A 17565-nucleotide genomic window follows, 5' to 3' on the forward strand; every position below is an offset into this window, starting at 1 on the left:
CCCCACCGTCCTCTGCCAGTATCTTTCAACTGGGAGACCACATTCAGTATATTTCAACTGGGAAAACACGTCCAGTATCTTACAACCGGGAAAACACATCCAGTATCTTTCAACTGGGAAAACAGCCGACACACTTATCAGAAGTCTACCACCACATACACCATGAACTCATTATTTTGTACTCGCTTCAGCTTCAGAAAAACCCTCGACAGCAACATGGAGAGGATAAGGGACTTTTTAGAAAAGAGGAGTCCTTACCTCTTTTTAGAAGCAGCTGCCTAGCTTTTCCTCTCCACCTCTCTGTCAGAGTTCAGCTGGGAGTACCCTACTCCGCAGTGCCAAATTGTAGTGTCAAACAAATGACAAAGTTCAGGTGTCTGTGAAGCAGAAGTCCCTTTATTCATATGCATATGGAAGTCCGGCTTGCGACCACCAGACTTAAAAGATGTTCCTTTATACCTTAAAACACAAATAGTTACTATGACATATTCTAAACAAATGATGAAACAGCAACACCTGCCAATTAATGATATCTAAGTTGCAGACTAGACAACAGTTAGTTCTTTTCATATTCTGGGCCAGCTTACCAAATACATGCCCCTTATCTTACTGACCAAGGGCAGGCAGCATCTTTATATATATTTGAGTACAAAGCCTATGTCAAGCCACTAGAGTGCATAGTTTGCAAAAAACATACAAAAACAAGAAAATGATATTACAGATGCAGCCAGTCAAAATGCGCAGTAAAAACCTGCGGTACGGTAACCTACCCACAAGCCCCCGGAGGGCACCGCGGTAAGTGATTGGCTGGCCAAAATGACCGACAGGGGCACTCGTGGTGCATTGGTTGGTAGTGAAAAGATTTAATCATTTAATGTCTTTACTGTGCACATTTTAATCCACTTAGTTTTGAATATTTATATGGAATTTTACCACTAAAGGGAAATTTTAGTAGCTGAGCATAAAAAGAAGAGGAGCATAACGCATCTGAAGGTCATAAACTATATTAATTTAGGAACATAAACATTACTGTATGTACATAAACTGTACTGTGTATGGCTGGTCTTGATAGTTTAAAGAAAAAATACACACCAGTCTTCCATTTCTCCCTAAACATTTTAAGCATGAAAGTTTTATGAAACGGTACCCAAATATGTGATTGCTGTATAGAATGAATTTTAATTTTAAAAAATTATTTAACACGAAAATTAAGCTGTTTACATCTTCCGCCGGTGAACAGTCACCCGTTGCTACCCAACGCAGAAACACAGCCACTAACTAGCAAAGAGAGGACATTAGCTAGCCAATATGATAAAGAAATAAATGATTATTTTGTTTATTTCTTTTGCACATTTATTTGAACATTTCCATCGATTGTACAAGCACTTGGAAACTGTCCAATCCCTAGTTCATCAGGCATTTTCTTTTACGCTGCAGGCATTCTCCGGGTCTGGCGCCGGTCTGTGTCTTCTAGGATATAATGCCAGCGAACTCTTGTTTTTATGTCCACTATAACAGACAATCTCCTTTGCTTTTAACCGAGCGTTTAATAATTTCCTAAAATGAAAATGATTTACTTTATTTCCCTCACGGGATCAATAAAAGTATCTATCATCTGTCTAAACTATGGGACAGAATTCTGGGGTCTCCCCATACCAGAGATTATGGTAGGGCTTCAGAATGGTGATTGGCTGACACCATCTGACACCCTTCTGATTGGAGAAAAAAGACGTGCTGGTTTGCTATACATACAGTACTGTACCAGGAAGAGGATTTCTTTCTATTCGAAACGTGTATTTTAAAAGTTTAAGAAGTAAAAACCTTACAGCGTACACAGATTTCTAAACTGATCAGGATCGTTATCTTTGTCTTATGCATAATAATGTTCACCGCTCTGTCCAGCAAATTAATAATAAACTTTATTTTATATAGCATTTTAAATGAATAAGTAATTAGATTGCTCATAAACCTAATCACTTATTCTATATAAACACAGCGTAATTGCTCTCTGAAAATGCTTTTTCTTTTTATTTAGGCTCAGATTTCAACTATAGATTGTATTATTAATAACCATAATAACAACCAACCAACAAAAACAACCATATAAACATAATACCAACCAAAAACATAGATAACAACCACAATACAAAATCAAATATATCAAACCGATCGAGTCTGTGGGATTCGATCATAGACCGTGTGAGGTGGAAATCAGGAACCTAACCCACAGCGCCACCGGCAAGGTCACATGCAGGGAGCTGAAAAAGCACTACAGAAACATTATCAACAGACAATGTACAGCGTGTACTATTCTTGTGTTGCAGTACATGAATATAATTATATCGTTATTAATTTCTTTAGATACACGATTCCATATTATATTCCCTTTTAATCAAATTCTAAAAGTATGCTTGTTGACTCCGGTATCACATTAGTTAAAGACTTCGATGCTTAAAATGTTTAGGGAGAAATGGAATACTGGTGTGTATGTTTTCTTTAAAGTATCGAGACCAGCCATATACTGTATGTTTAAGTTCCAAAATTAATATCGTTTATGGCCTTCACACGCGTTGCAGTATGCTCCTATTCTTTTTATGCTCAGGCACTAAGATTTCCCTTCAGTGGTAAAATTCCATATAAATATTCAATACTTAAACGGGCACAGTTAAGACATTAAATATACATATACATACTGTATACAGTACAGTTTGCATACGGTAATATGTTTATGTTCCTAAATCAATCTCTTTTATGAGCATGTGAAAGGCATGGTGAATCGATTCTAAAAATTACTGTACTTTGCATGATTGGAAAGAAATGCGTGATTGCGAAATGCTGTTGTGTTACTTTTACAAAGACGGTCAATGAAAAAAAGAATGTGGACCAGGGCAATACTTTGAGTTTACACTTACAGCTTGTCCAAGGTCATTCATTATTAATACTATTAGTAATATCTTCGTTAAAGACTTTGATGGCGACAGCTCAAACATGAGAGGTTGAGCTTTATTAGCTCCACCTTGCGGAAATTCCGGATACTATTATTTTGCTTACGGTAACTAGCGTTATTTACCGGTAACTCGCAGTAGACTGCGTACAGCGCACCAGAAAATAATGCGGTATCGCCCGTGCATTTTGAATGGCTGCATCTGTATTTCACTTCCCGGGCATCTCTCTTATCTTCTTCACTCCAGTATCGAGCGTATTCGCAGAAAAGCTTAAAACTATCACTTTTCTCACAAAGTACTGTATACTGTATAAACGTACAGTAACATGGTCAGAAGGAGCAAGGAGCACGTAAAAATGTTTCCAAAACTTTGATGTTTAAAATGTTTAGGGAGAAATGAAATACTGGTGTGTATTTTTTCTTTAAAATACCAAGACCAGCCATATAATAATTGCTTACACTTATAGTGCTTTTCTGGACACTCCACTCAAAGCGCTTTACAGGTAATGGGGACTCCCCTCCACCACCACCTGGATGATGCGATGGCAGCCATAGTGCGCCAGAACGCTCACCACACATCAGCTATCAGTGGGGAGGATAGCAGAGTAATGAAGACAATTCATAGATGGGGATTATTAGGAGGCCATGATTGGTAAGGGCCAATGGGAAATTTGGCCACAACACCAGGGTTACACCCCTACTCTTTTTGAGAAACACCCTGGGATTTTTAATGACCACAGAGAGTCAGGACCTCGGTTTTACATCTCATCCGAAGGACGGCGCCTGTTTACAGTATAGTGTCCCCGTCACTATACTGGGGCATTAGGACCCACATGGACCGCAGGGTGAGTGCCCCCTGCTGGCCCCACTAACACCTCTTCCAGCAGCAACCTTAGTTTTTCCCATCTAGGTACTGACCAGGTACTGACCAGGCTCACACCTGCTAAGCTTCAGTGGGTTGCCAGTTGTGAGTTGCAGGGTGATATGGCTGCTGGCCATATACAGTACAGTTTACATACAGTAATATGTTTATGTTCCTAAATTAATATCGTTTATGACCTTAAGATGCGTTATGCTCCTATTCTTTTTATGCTCAGCTACTAAAATTTCCCTTTAGTGGTAAAATTCCATATAAATATTCAATACTAAGTGGATTAAAACGTGCACAGTAAAGACATTAAATGATTAAATCTTTCCACGACCGACCAACGCACCACGAGTGCTCCTGTCGGTCATTTTGGCCAGCCAATCATGTACCAAGGTATGGCGCGTTATGACGCGGTTTGACGTAATGATTTGCCCACGGTACTGGTTTGTACCGCGCACTTTGAATGGCTGCATCTGTATTTTGACAGGACCGAAGATGTTCTCTGCTCAATAGCTTTTTCACCACACCACGCATTATGTTACATTTTTTATGCATTAGTGAAAGTGTTCCACAGTCTCTCAAAAACCTAAAAAATGTAACATAATACTGTAAGTCATACCCCTATCTGTGAGAATGTTTTTCCTTTTTGAGATGTTGATACAGAATAAAGTATATTTTGTAGAAGAAAAAGCTGTCCTGAATAAAGCAGTTAGAAAATAAATGGACTGGTGGATTTATACTTGTAAAAATGTTCTAATTTAAATGCAATACTGAAGATAATGAAAGATATATTAATAATGAAATGAAGGAGTTTGCAAATGTGGATAATGTCATTGGCAGGGGTAAAAACAACCCTCAAAACAAAATCTGATATATATACATTATAATAATCTAGAATAACAAAGTAAGTAGTATTAAAAATGCCACTGAAACATGCATTGAAGCGTGTAGAAAGGTCTCCGTTTAATCACAGCCAAAATGCAAATTGTACTTTTACCAAATTGTTCCTTGGAGTGCTTTCAGTGCTTTTGCTTTCTAAGTGCTTTCTTTGTGTATTTCCTAATCACAGTGGGGGGAGGAAGATTTAGGCGGCGATTGAATTGGGACTCTCTGTTTTTCACACCTGAAAGAAACATTCACAGCTGAAAGATTTATTTTCTTCCCTTTTCAGCATGGAGTAAACCTTTACTTGTTGCTTTGCAGCCTACACAGCTACTTACCTGAACTCTCAGTTCTTGACTGATAAGGCTTTGGAGCACATTACAACCTTTTTTATTTTCTTTGTGATGCAAGTTTGAAGTGCAATGACAATTTAAACCAATTGTAAATAAAATGACGCTGTCAAATGTAAATATGATGTTCACATTATTAAATTCACTTCCTTGTGTAACAATCGTGACGTTTCCAAAATATGAAGCTTCTTATTTTTTAAAATCTTCTTAATTCATGAATTTGCTACCAATACGTTTCTGAGTGCCATTATCAATTTAGATATATGTATTTAGCTGGTTGTATCAGGTTATTAATTTTATATATCACAACATTTAAATGCTTAATTCCCATTCATGTTCTTATAGCTGGGTACTTGGGACAGCCCCGGGACAGACAAAGATGATAAAGATGATAAAGGTGTTAAGAATTAAAAGTGGTACAGTTTCACTGAGTTCAGTGCATTTTAAATTAATGAGAAGCTATGAACAGCAGCAGCACCTGTGTCAATGTTAGTAGTTTTATAATAAATAATATAATAGTGTATGTATTAAATACAGACGAGAAGAAACAGTCTGCCTGGCATCATCAGCTAGGTCTATCTGTCACAAGAAGTTTCGTCCCTTAACCCAGTACTTCTTCAGGATAGTGGGACAGCAGTGATGATCAGCCACTGCTTGCCTGTGGCGACCATAATAGCTCATCCTGTCTGTACCAAAGCCAGCATGAGGCTTTTTCTGCTGCCTCTATAATCTGCTGCACCACTGACTTTCTATCTTTGCCGCTGATCCCCAGCTCTCGGAACATCTTCCAAAGTGACTGGGCTGTAAAACCACGGCATCCTACCTCAACTGGAAATGACCAGACTTTCCATCCTTGGCTTCTGATGTTATCCACTAGCTCAGCGTACCTTGCTTTTTTCCTCTCAAAAGCTTCTTGGCACCTCTCTTCCCAAGGAACTGTCAGTTCAATGAGGATTATAACCTTTCTCTAGGAGGATGACATGACTACATCCGGTTGCAAGTTTGTCTGGACTATGTCTGGAAATACAGGTCGCTTGTCTAAGTCGAATTCCATTGACCAATCTCTGCTGAAGTGTCTTTGAAGAATGCTGGCAGGTCTAACTCCAGCAAGTGCTGTGCTCTTTTCTCCAGCCTTGATAAAGCTAATGTTGGATCGTGCTGATTGAGGTTTCATGCCTTTTCTAAATTTATCCAAATTCAAGGCTAGTGCCCTGAGTACCTTATCGTGGCGCCAACAATACCTGCCTTGCCCTAGTACCATACTGCAGGCTGATACAGTGTGCAGCAGGGACTTTCAGTTAGCCCCAATCTGCAAAAGCTCAAGTTTCCAAACATCATTCCATGCTAGTTTGAACTCCTCAACTAATGATGAAATAGGCAGCTGTAACTTTGAGGATCTGCTGTAGAAACCGAGGCTAGTAAAGCTACGGGGAACACCTAGCCAACAGCGGAGAAAGCTGTTTACTTTCCTCTCCATAACTTAAACTTTGGTGGTTGCAATTTCATAAAGCATCAATGGCCACAGAAGCGTAATAGTAATTATTATTAATTATAAATAATATAATAAATCGAATTCCAAAAAGATTAACTATATAATGTCTTCTTTTTTTCTGTTTCAGCTAAATGGGAAAATAAAAAGTCAAATGAAGGGTTTAACAAGGGTCAGAAACATTTCGCATAACAAACCGTGAAAGAAGCGGACTTTAAGTTTAGATTGGATATCTCTGTGGGTGTCTGAAGAGTTCAGTGAAATAAGCTGCAATAGAGTCAGGCAGACACATTTTAAATTATTCAAGCAAAATAGGGTCTTTGTAAAAATTAGTAAAAAAAACTTACACCTTACAAAAAGATTCTAAGATGATCACAAGAATGTATATTGCATGTCTAATGGACTAACCCCATTGCCCCCATTTTGATTAAAATCACAAACGCGTGTTTAATTAAATGCCTTTATTGATTCACAATCTGAAAATGCAATGTAAATCATTATCTTTGTCTTCTAAGTCCCTTAATTAACTTTAAGCATAGCTTTCTCACCATTTAGATTTATTTTTCATACCATCGTTAAACAAAGCAGGAGCATATTGTACTTCCTCATACTGACCGGAGTAAAGTTAGCTTGAATTTTAGAAAAGTCTCATCTATACAAAAAAGTTGTATTTATTTAATACCACTTGATAGTTATATTAACAGAGATAAGCTCTCTATTAAAGCTTAGATCAAAGATCGAACAGTAATATCATTAAGCTTTTATTCTGTACCTCATAAAAAAAGTCTAAAGTTTTAGCTTTTTCCAAGAGTACAGTACAGTACAGTAGTAAGAACACCATCCGACTCAAACCTGTGTCATACAGTGATATATAGTAGACGTGGGTAATTTCATCCCCATTAAACAATGTGCTTATTGCACAAATCCTGCTAAACTAGAAGGATTGCAGAAGGTTATAAACTGTACATTATTTACTTAAGCACAGTTGAGTTCAAAGAAGGAAGACTGTGAAGAACAGGGTTAAGTTAACTTGATTTTGGCACGCCTGTAGTGTTTTCACGAAACCTCCTAGAGTTACAAAAACATTTGCTTTGTGTACAAAATACATTGTGAATGTTTCCACAGCCTTCACTATGTTGTTTTTATGCCTTTTTTACCATCCATGAATATTCTTATGTCCATATCTTCGCAAGGGAAACAATGCAAATTTTAATACTAATTAAATGTCAGCGGGCACTTTTCCACCCCTCTACATTCTCAGAGTCTAATGAAAGTTAGAAAGAAATGAAAGACAGCCCCCTTCCCCTCACAGACAGGAAAAGTGCCCATGAGCACTTAAACTTAATATAAACTTAATATGGTCAGAAGGAGCATGTAAAAATGTCTCCAAAATAACCACATGTAAGACTTTGATGCTTAAAATGTTAAGGGAGAAAGTGGAATACTGGTGTGTATTTTTTCTTTAAAATACCAATACCAGCCATATACAGCTTGTAACATAGGGATTAATATATTTATGTCTTTATTTAGTGGTTACGTTAGTGACAAAGGCTAAACTATTAGTTTCAGTAACGCATACGCTGTATGGTTACATACATGTTTGTAATGACAATATAGTGTCGATAATATTTATTGTCAGTAATAATATCAGTAGAAGTAGCATACTTCTTATGGGTGGTCGACCAGGAGTGTGTTAGGAGCCAGACTGGTCAGGGCACATGCCAGAGACCAGCCCAAACGTAGAGTGCAGGGCGGACTGCAGGGAGACTGGTCCAAAAAGTACAGTAAGTGGCTGCCTGCTTCTAGTGGACTGGCATAACTACAAAAATCACAGCAGTGTTTGGCTGTGTCGTTTTTATGCCATTTGTTTGACCACGCACAACTATTCTTATGCGCATATCTTTGCAAGGGAAACACAGAAAGCCTTCAAACCAAACACATTTTAAAAACCTCTTCTTGTGAAAATTTTCACAGCCTCTACATAAAACTATCAGTGAGGTAATTCTCTTTTTGTAAACCTCCGGTTTTTCATCTGTGCGTAATTATGCACTAACTGGAACCCTGTAAGCACGGGAATAAAGCTTTGTTTGATTTCTGAAACCCTTCTTTATGTCCTGTTTTCATTCAGGTAAAGGTCAACTATATACAGATGCAGCCATTCAAAATGAGTGAGGTATTTCGCGGCATACCCCGGTGGGCGTGTCGCAGTATCACGCGGTATGACGCAGTTAACGTGGTGTCACGTGGTTAACTATCCAGCGTCGCCTTGTAAAACCGCCAGGGGGAGCTTAACCTCTCATGTACAGCATTTGAGCCTTTAATTTTGAACTGTGTATTACAGCATGTTAATCATCAGTCATTAAAATGTTGGTATATTTTATGAAAGCAAGATTGCTCAGTTGGACAAAAGTACACAACCTACCTTTATCAGAAATATTTATGCATCAAAGCCTTTACTGAAGATATTACTAATAGTATTAATAATGGATGACTTTGGACAAGCTGTATACTCAAAGTATAATTTCTTTAGCACATTTGTACAAGCACTTGGAATCTGTCCAAGCCATACTTTGTCAGGCATTTTGTTTTACTTCAACGGGCATAAAAACTTCCTTGCTTTTAACAGGGCGTTTCATAATTTCTAACTACGAAAATGATTTAAAATGCGACACCTATCATTCAACTAGAGCTTAAAATATCACAAGTATCCTCAAAAGCACAGCAAAGAGTGTATTAAAAGACACTTGTATTTATCAACGCTTTCTTTTCCGTATACCAGATTTTATGGAACCACTTCAGAGGGGTGTCAGCCAGTCAGATTCCAGGAATCAGCACTTTAAAGGAAAAATACACACCAGTATTCCATTTCTCCCTAACGATTTTAAGTATCGAAGTATTTAACTAGCAGTGAAATAGCGTGTGAAAAAGTGGTAGTTTTAAGCTTTTCTGCTAATATAATATGGAATCGCGTATCTAAAGAATTTAATAACGGTATTCGTGTGCTGCGACAGGGCTGTGTAGGGCTGTTTCGCCTGCCTGTTCATGCGAGCTGTCTTGTAGCCGACTGGTCTAGGTGCGTGACTACCAGCTGGCAGGTTGTGTGTTCGAATCCAACTGGTACCGGACTTTTCTTTTAACAAACATTTCTTCGAAAAAATAGAATAGCGATATTATGGACAATCAATTGACTTTTATATTTCAAAATATCGCAACATGATCGATATTTGCGATATTTTGAACATATCTTCCCTTCTGACAGCAGTTCCTGCTTCTATTGTGTGTGTGTGCAACAGAGTAAATTTTTATAGAGAAATGGAGGCTGGACAGTATGCGTTACAATATAAACATTTATATTGATTTAAATCGTGTTCTGATTTAAATCGCAAACGCGTGTTTAATTATATGTGTTTTTTAATCATAATCAGGCTAATGCAACATAAATTGATACAGTATCTTTGTCTTCTAAGTATCTTAATAAACTTTCAGCATAGCTTTCTACCCGTCAAGATTTATATTTCTTGGGATTTTGGGATCAAACGTGGAAGGATTAGATTATAATCGTTTTTATTTGTCAAATACGTGATTGTATTTCTGAATGTTATGTGACACCTACAGTAGTTCACTGCTTTAAATACATCGAATTAAGAAAGTTATGTGTAGCACTTTAGATCTCTTTTCTGAACCAGGGAAAATCTGATCATGTTTCTCTATAACAATAATAAAAAACTTTATTTTACACATCGCCTTTAAAAGTGGCATCTCAAAGCAATACAGTAGATCGAAAAACAGTTAAAAGGGACCAAATTAAATACCAGACAATCGCAAATGCGTTTTCAATAAAATTATTTTATTCATTCAGCAGTTTGTGAGAGGGACATCCAGCAGGGAGAGACACACACACCGGTTTTCATTGACAAAATTGTTTTTTTTCAATTCCTCTTGTCTAACAGGTATGTTTTGTTTGTGGACAGACTGTTAGACAAGAGGAAAAGACCGCCTCCTCCTACGAAGCATTAATCGCGTATCTAAGGAAAATTGCAGTATACCTTTGTTCATGCACATCATTATACAGTACAGTATCTCAATTTGTATTTCGATAAAAAAAATCGTTTGCCCAGCCACTACTGTTGTTATTGTTTTTATCCTGTAAAGTGTTTCCTTTTTCTGCGTTTTCCATTTCCTTTTTCTGATCACTCACTTTCTGGATACACATCTCACCTGTCCTGTTCTTTGTTTTCCTTGTTTGCTGATTATGCCTGCTGCGGTCCACTCCTACCCTCACACCTAAAGAATACTATTTTAAATTTCTTGGCGCAGTTCATTAACCCTTGTATGTGCTGTCCGCGCCCAAAATGCAATTAAAAAAAAGTCAAAAACCGCGCTCAAAATGCAATTTAGAGCTTAATAATATACACTCCACAGGCAAAATTAAAGACGATTAAAATCTGTAATCTTTCCACTTGTACTGTGAGTCATCGGACAGTTTCTGCCTTGTGTAAGGATGGTGAGAAAGCTGTGCTCAATGTATTTAAGGGACTTAAAAGTAAAAGGAGATGCTTCATATTGCTTGACTAATTTTAAAAACCAAGTTATAAATGCAGACGCTCCCTCGGTGCCGCGCCGGGTGTAAATATCAAAGTATACATTTGATTATGTGTGTTTTTTAATCATAATCAGGCTAATGCATTTCTACATTTTCTGTATGAACCAGCTTAGAGGTTCATACAGAAAGACAGCTTGTGTTTAAATTGAGTGTAAGGTAATTTATGCTTCTAAAGTCATGGTCAGCATTTATTATTGTACTGTGCTGTAAACTTTTTCTGTGTCTAGTCACATTATTTTATAGCGTTTTTATTGCGTTATTAAATCCGGTGGCGCTGTGTGTTAGTTTCCTGATTCCCATTATTTAAACTGCGACACTGATCATTCATCTCTAAATAAACTTTATTTTATATAGCGTTTTAAGCGAATAGGTAATTAGATTGCTCATAAACGTAATTGCTTTTTCTACATAAACACAGTGTGATTGCTCTCTGAAAATGCTTTTCCTTTATTTTTAAAGTAGGCTCAGATTTCAACTATAGATCGTATTATTATAAACTTTCTTGGAAAAATGTATTTTATGTAAACCATGTTTGCTATTAATTCATTTAGGGCTAAAATACGTTCATTGTCTTCCAATCGAGTCGAGTTGACATTGGAAGCCTGCCACACCCGGACTGTTAAACCAACGCATTAGCACGTCAAAGCCCTTATTGGTAATGAGCCAGTATTGTCTTTAGTATTCCCCCCCTCTCCCCTTAATTCAATTCAATTCAAGGTGTTTTATTTGCATGACAGATGGGTACAAGCAGTGTTGGGTATGTATATTGTAATGCTTACGGCAGACAGGCACTGTGTAAGAGCCGGCGCACCAGAGCAGCGCACCGAGGGAGCGTCTGCATTTATAACTTAGTTTTTAAAATTAGTCAAGCAATATGAAGCATCTCCTTTTACGTTTAAGTCCCCTAAATACATTGAGCACAGCTTTCTCACCACTTAACATTGCTTTTGATACCATCCTTACACAAAGCAGAAGGGAGATCTTAGTGCCTGAGCATAAAAAGAATAGGAGCATACTGCAACGCGTCTGAAGTCCATAAACGATATTAATTTTGGAACTTAAACATACAGTATATGGCTGGTCTCGGTACTTTAAAGAAAACATACACACCAGTATTCCATTTCTCCCTAAATATTTTAAGCATCGAAGTCTTTAACTAATGCGATACCGGAGTCAACAAGCATACTTTTAGAATTTGATTAAAAGGGAATATAATATGGAATCGCGTATCTCAAGAAATTAATAACGATATAATTATATTCATGTTGCAAAAGAACTGCAACGGACATAAAAACTCCCTTGCTTTTAACAGAGCGTTCCATAATTTCTAACTACGAAAATGCCAGGTGAAAGGATTTGTAAACATATTTTGTTAAAGCGAGTCAGTTTTTTCCGCAACACATAAAAGACATTTTTCCAAGAAAGTTTAGCCTTTGTCACTAATGAAACCACTAAATAAAGACATAAATATAGAAATCTTAAGATTTGTTTTATTTAATGTTGGTAGCAGGATGAACTGTCAGAGTGTATATTTTGTCGCAGAGTTGCTGCAAGATGTTAACAGTGAAAAAGGTATTTAGAAATGAGTTATTTCAAGATGAAAATTTTCAGAATAATTGCAAATCTAGCAGGATAGAGAAAGCACAGAAAACTGGCAGTTAGATTGATCAGATTAGTATGAAAAGTCATTTAGCAAAGGGAATGAGAAGAGTGACAAACTAGTATACTTTAGATGTTTTTTTTCTGAACCAGGGAAAATCTGATCATGTTTCCCTATAACAATAATAAAAAAAACTTTATTTAATATATCACCATTAAAGGTGGCATCTCAAAGCAATACAGTAGATGTAAAAACAGATAAAAGGACCACAGATTACAAAGTAAATGCATATAAGAAAGACAAGCAGTTAGAGGTGCTACCAAAATTAGAAAATGAAGCAGATACAGACACTAAGTCTTCTGAAAAGAAAGGTTCTGAGGTTAGATTTAAACTGGCCCTGGTGTGTGTGTGTTTGTGTCTGTCTGTCCTGTGATGGACTGGCGCTATGTCCAGGGTGTATTCTGCCTTGTGTCCGTCGCTTACTGGGATAGGCTCCAAATCCTCTGTACTGGATAAAGAGATTAGAAATGGATGGAAGTAAAGGCACTGTGTGGATGGAACTATACACAGTGTTAGAAACCCACTATGAAATGGCAGCATCTCACTGAGAAAACATTTTATAGTGCTGGCTTAAGGAAACAGCCTTTCCACCTCTCTTGCACATCAGTATCCATACCTAGTTATTTAAACAAATTGCCTCTAATTATAAACATCTTAATATGCTGGCTCTGTGGATCTGCATCAGCTATGTTTGCCCATTCCTTCAATTCATGTGCATCCAACACACAGTTCAACGCTAGCAACTACACAAAATCTAAAATATGAGCTCTGCTTGCCACTTACAGTACCAACAGTACCAGCTAACTTTAGTAGTGACATTTTCATGGATCTTTTTAACAATAAAATTTACAACATCAGACTTCAGACACAATTAAACAGGCCTCAAAAAAGTCTGGTACAAACATTTTCAGCATGGAATAAACCTTTACTTTAATGGTATAAACCTTAAATGGATTCATATTCTCAATAAGATTTGGTGCTCAGTAACATGACTTAGAAAATGACAGAAGACATACGTATCATGCTTATCCTTCTATTTTTCATAATCGTAAACTCCTTAAGGCAGTTACATTTTCTCTGTTCTGACCTGGAGTTACAGAGAAATTTAAATTCTAATAAGAGATTTGTAATGAGGAAAGTCATACCAATCACTCATACCAGGATTTGCAATTACAATACAAATACTTTCTTTCTGTATGTGTTTATTTTGCAGTTTGAGTCTATGGCATTCCTTTGGGAGTCTATACTCCAAGGCATGACTTTTTTATGGGAACATGACATTTTTTTAAAGTCTTTTAATGCAAGCTTCATATAAACCCTTAGCAGTGGTTACTGTCTGGAGCAGGTACTTGAATGGCACAGATTCATTGAAATGATTCAATTTCTTTTGAAAATATTTGGGATAATACATATTCCAGAAATCACAGCCGTTGAATTATCCAGAAATTAATTTCTCTCAGGGTGTATTTAACCCCTCATGGATGGCATTGTATGAAATGAGTTTGTAGTTCCCCATTTGCCTCTATTATGAGATGCTGTGGACACTATTTTATACATTTTAGGAGTGTCCATAGGAAGGTATGTTCTAGAAAGAGTGAACTTCTGTTTTGCCATTATTTTTAATAGGGGCGTTACATGTTTACACTTGGTGCTCCTACTAGAGGAGAGGATATGATTAATCTAGGCTTATCACAGAAACTGAAACACATCTGGTTGGTGAGTCTACTGTGGGTAAAATGTTACTGGTACTGCATGTTGTAAAGCTCGGTATTTTCTCTCTTGGCCTGACTTTTTTTAATGTCTGAGTGTTAGAATCCATGTTGTTGCTGGTAAGGGAATGGTAGGTGCTGTGATTGACACAGTCAAAGCCTTGTACAGAGATACCATTGTAGCTGTTTGACAGTATTTTAGATGCCCTTAGTTAAAAGCATGGGAGATAGTACTGCCAAGGGAAGGGGGGGAGCAAGGATTTTTTCTTTGAGTTTGTGAGGTTATTTTTTGTTATATTGTGTTTCAGAAAGCAAGAAAATAAGATTTACTGTATGATAAAAAGAGAAAGAGCTGGAGTAGATCCTCAGATCAGTTTGCTACCAGCAATCAAACAAAAAAATGGAAAGAATTGTCTCCTCCTGATTGGAACCTTTCTTACTGTCTTATTATAATTTATCAGGCTACCTTTTAATTTCCACTGAGAGAAGAAAGTCACTTGTCATGCAGCTATTTTATTCTTCATTGCACAATATGCTCTAAGTTAGCAAATGAAACATGAAATAAATCAAGAATACGATTAACATGAATGTATAAACATCCAAACTATACTTTATCACATTTAATTATTGGGTTAGCTTTTTATTGAGCCAAAATGTTATAAATGTGTGAACGTCTGTAAAATGGAAATATTTATATTTTTCTCTTTTCTGTTACCTGCCTGACAGCATTTTGTATCCCATTCTGTATATTACTGGAAAATATTAGACCCAACCTAAAGAATTCATGGGGGTAGTGGGACACAGTACTGCAAAGAGTCTCCTAAAGGGACAGAGCTATTAGTACTTATGTGTTTGAGTCTGGAGAATATAGTAAACTCTAAACATTAAGGGAATGCATGGAATCGGAAAATATAAATTGCATAGTACACAAGACTTAACTGGTTTTATTCTAGGAAAGCAGACAAGACTGAGTCATGGGACTCAGAGGATCCAAGGCTAGACTGAGTATAATAGGCTTCGGTCTTCTATTGTGACATCTACTGTAAATTACAGAAATGTTAAAAGTAAACAAAATAAAGTAACTAAAATGTGGTCTGAAATCACCCCTTTAGACACCCCTTTTACTTCACTGGTGTCAGATATGAAAGGCAATAGTCTCCCGTTCTGTCTGCTGTGTGTTGCAGCAGAGGGACTCCCTGCAGCTGAAAGGGGCAGAGTAACTTGCATGCCCTCTAGTACAGTTTACACATGCACGACTTTAAAAGCTAGCAAGACAGGTTTCGATTCACATTAGCTGGCGAGCCTTGTTAAAAAAACGAATGATAATGTTCATGAACAGTGGCATGTTACAAAGTTATACTGAGATTTCCTAAGATACGCGATTAAAAAATAAATAAATAAAAATTTGAATCTCCTGCGGAACACATTCCGTAAGAATCAGCGGTTTTACAGTATATATCGCCTTTAAAGGTGGCTTCTCAAAACGCTTTACGGGATAAAAACAACCAGAACAGCAGCAACAACAATATTGTATTTCGTTGCACTTTGAAAACCAAGTAATAACTTAACTATACAGTACATGCAAACGTTTCGTATGTTGCTGTCGTGAATGCCTGCGTACCCATAAGTATCTTATTTGCCTTGAGTCTGTCTACAGTATCTCTGTCCCACTACCCCCCTCTCTCCCTCAATTCACAAGGTGTTTTATTTGCATGACAGATGGGTACAATTCTTGTTGGGAATGTATACTTTGATATTTACACCCGGCGCGGCACCGAGGGAGCGTCTGCATTTATAACTTGGTTTTTAAAATTAGTCAAGCAATATGAAGCATCTCCTTTTACTTTTAAGTCCCTTAAATACATTGAGCACAGCTTTCTCACCATCCTTACACAAAGCAGAAACTGTCCGATGACTCACAGTACAAGTGGAAAGATTACAGATTTTAATCGTCTTTAATTTTGCCTGTGGAGTGTATCTTATTAAGCTATAAATTGTATTTTGAGCGCGGTTTTTGACTTTTTTTTAATTGCATTTTGGGCGCGGACAGCACATACAAGGGTTAATGAACTGCGCCAAGAAATTTAAAATAGTATTCTTTAGGTGTGAGGGTAGGAGTGGACCGCAGCAGGCATAATCAGCAAACAAGAAAAACAAAGAACAGGACAGGTGAGATGTGTATTCAGAAAGCGAGTGATCAGAAAAAGGAAATGGAAAACGCAGAAAAAGGAAACGCTTTACAGGATAAAAACAATAACAACAGTAGTGGCTGGGCAAACGATTTTTTTTATCGAAATACAAATTGAGATACTGTACTGTATAATGATGTGCATGAACAAAGGTATACTGCAATTTTCCTTAGATACGCGATTAATGCTTCGTAGGAGGAGGCGGTCTTTTCCTCTTGTCTAACAGTCTGTCCACAAACAAAACATTCCTGTTAGACAAGAGGAATTGAAAAAAAACAATTTTGTCAATGAAAACCGGTGTGTGTGTCTCTCCCTGCTGGATGTCCCTCTCACAAACTGCTGAATGAATAAAATAATTTTATTGAAAACGCGTTTGCGATTGTCTGGTATTTAATTTGGTCCCTTTTAACTGTTTTTCAATCTACTGTATTGCTTTGAGATGCCACTTTTAAAGGCGATATGTAAAATAAAGTTTTTTATTATTGTTATAGAGAAACATGATCAGATTTTCCCTGGTTCAGAAAAAAGATCTAAAGTGCTACACATAACTTTCTTAATTCGATGTATTTAAAGCAGTGAACTACTGTAGGTGTCACATAACATTCAGAAATACAATCACGTATTTGACAAATAAAAACGATTATAATCTAATCCTTCCACGTTTGATCCCAAAATCCCAAGAAATATAAATCTTGACGGGTAGAAAGCTATGCTGAAAGTTTATTAAGATACTTAGAAGACAAAGATACTGTATCAATTTATGTTGCATTAGCCTGATTATGATTAAAAAACACATATAATTAAACACGCGTTTGCGATTTAAATCAGAACACGATTTAAATCAATTAAATGTTTATATTGTAACGCATAC

This window comes from Atractosteus spatula, chromosome 1 (assembly GCF_055471065.1).
Source record: "Atractosteus spatula isolate fAtrSpa1 chromosome 1, fAtrSpa1.hap1, whole genome shotgun sequence".
NCBI classification, from domain to species: domain Eukaryota; kingdom Metazoa; phylum Chordata; class Actinopteri; order Semionotiformes; family Lepisosteidae; genus Atractosteus; species Atractosteus spatula.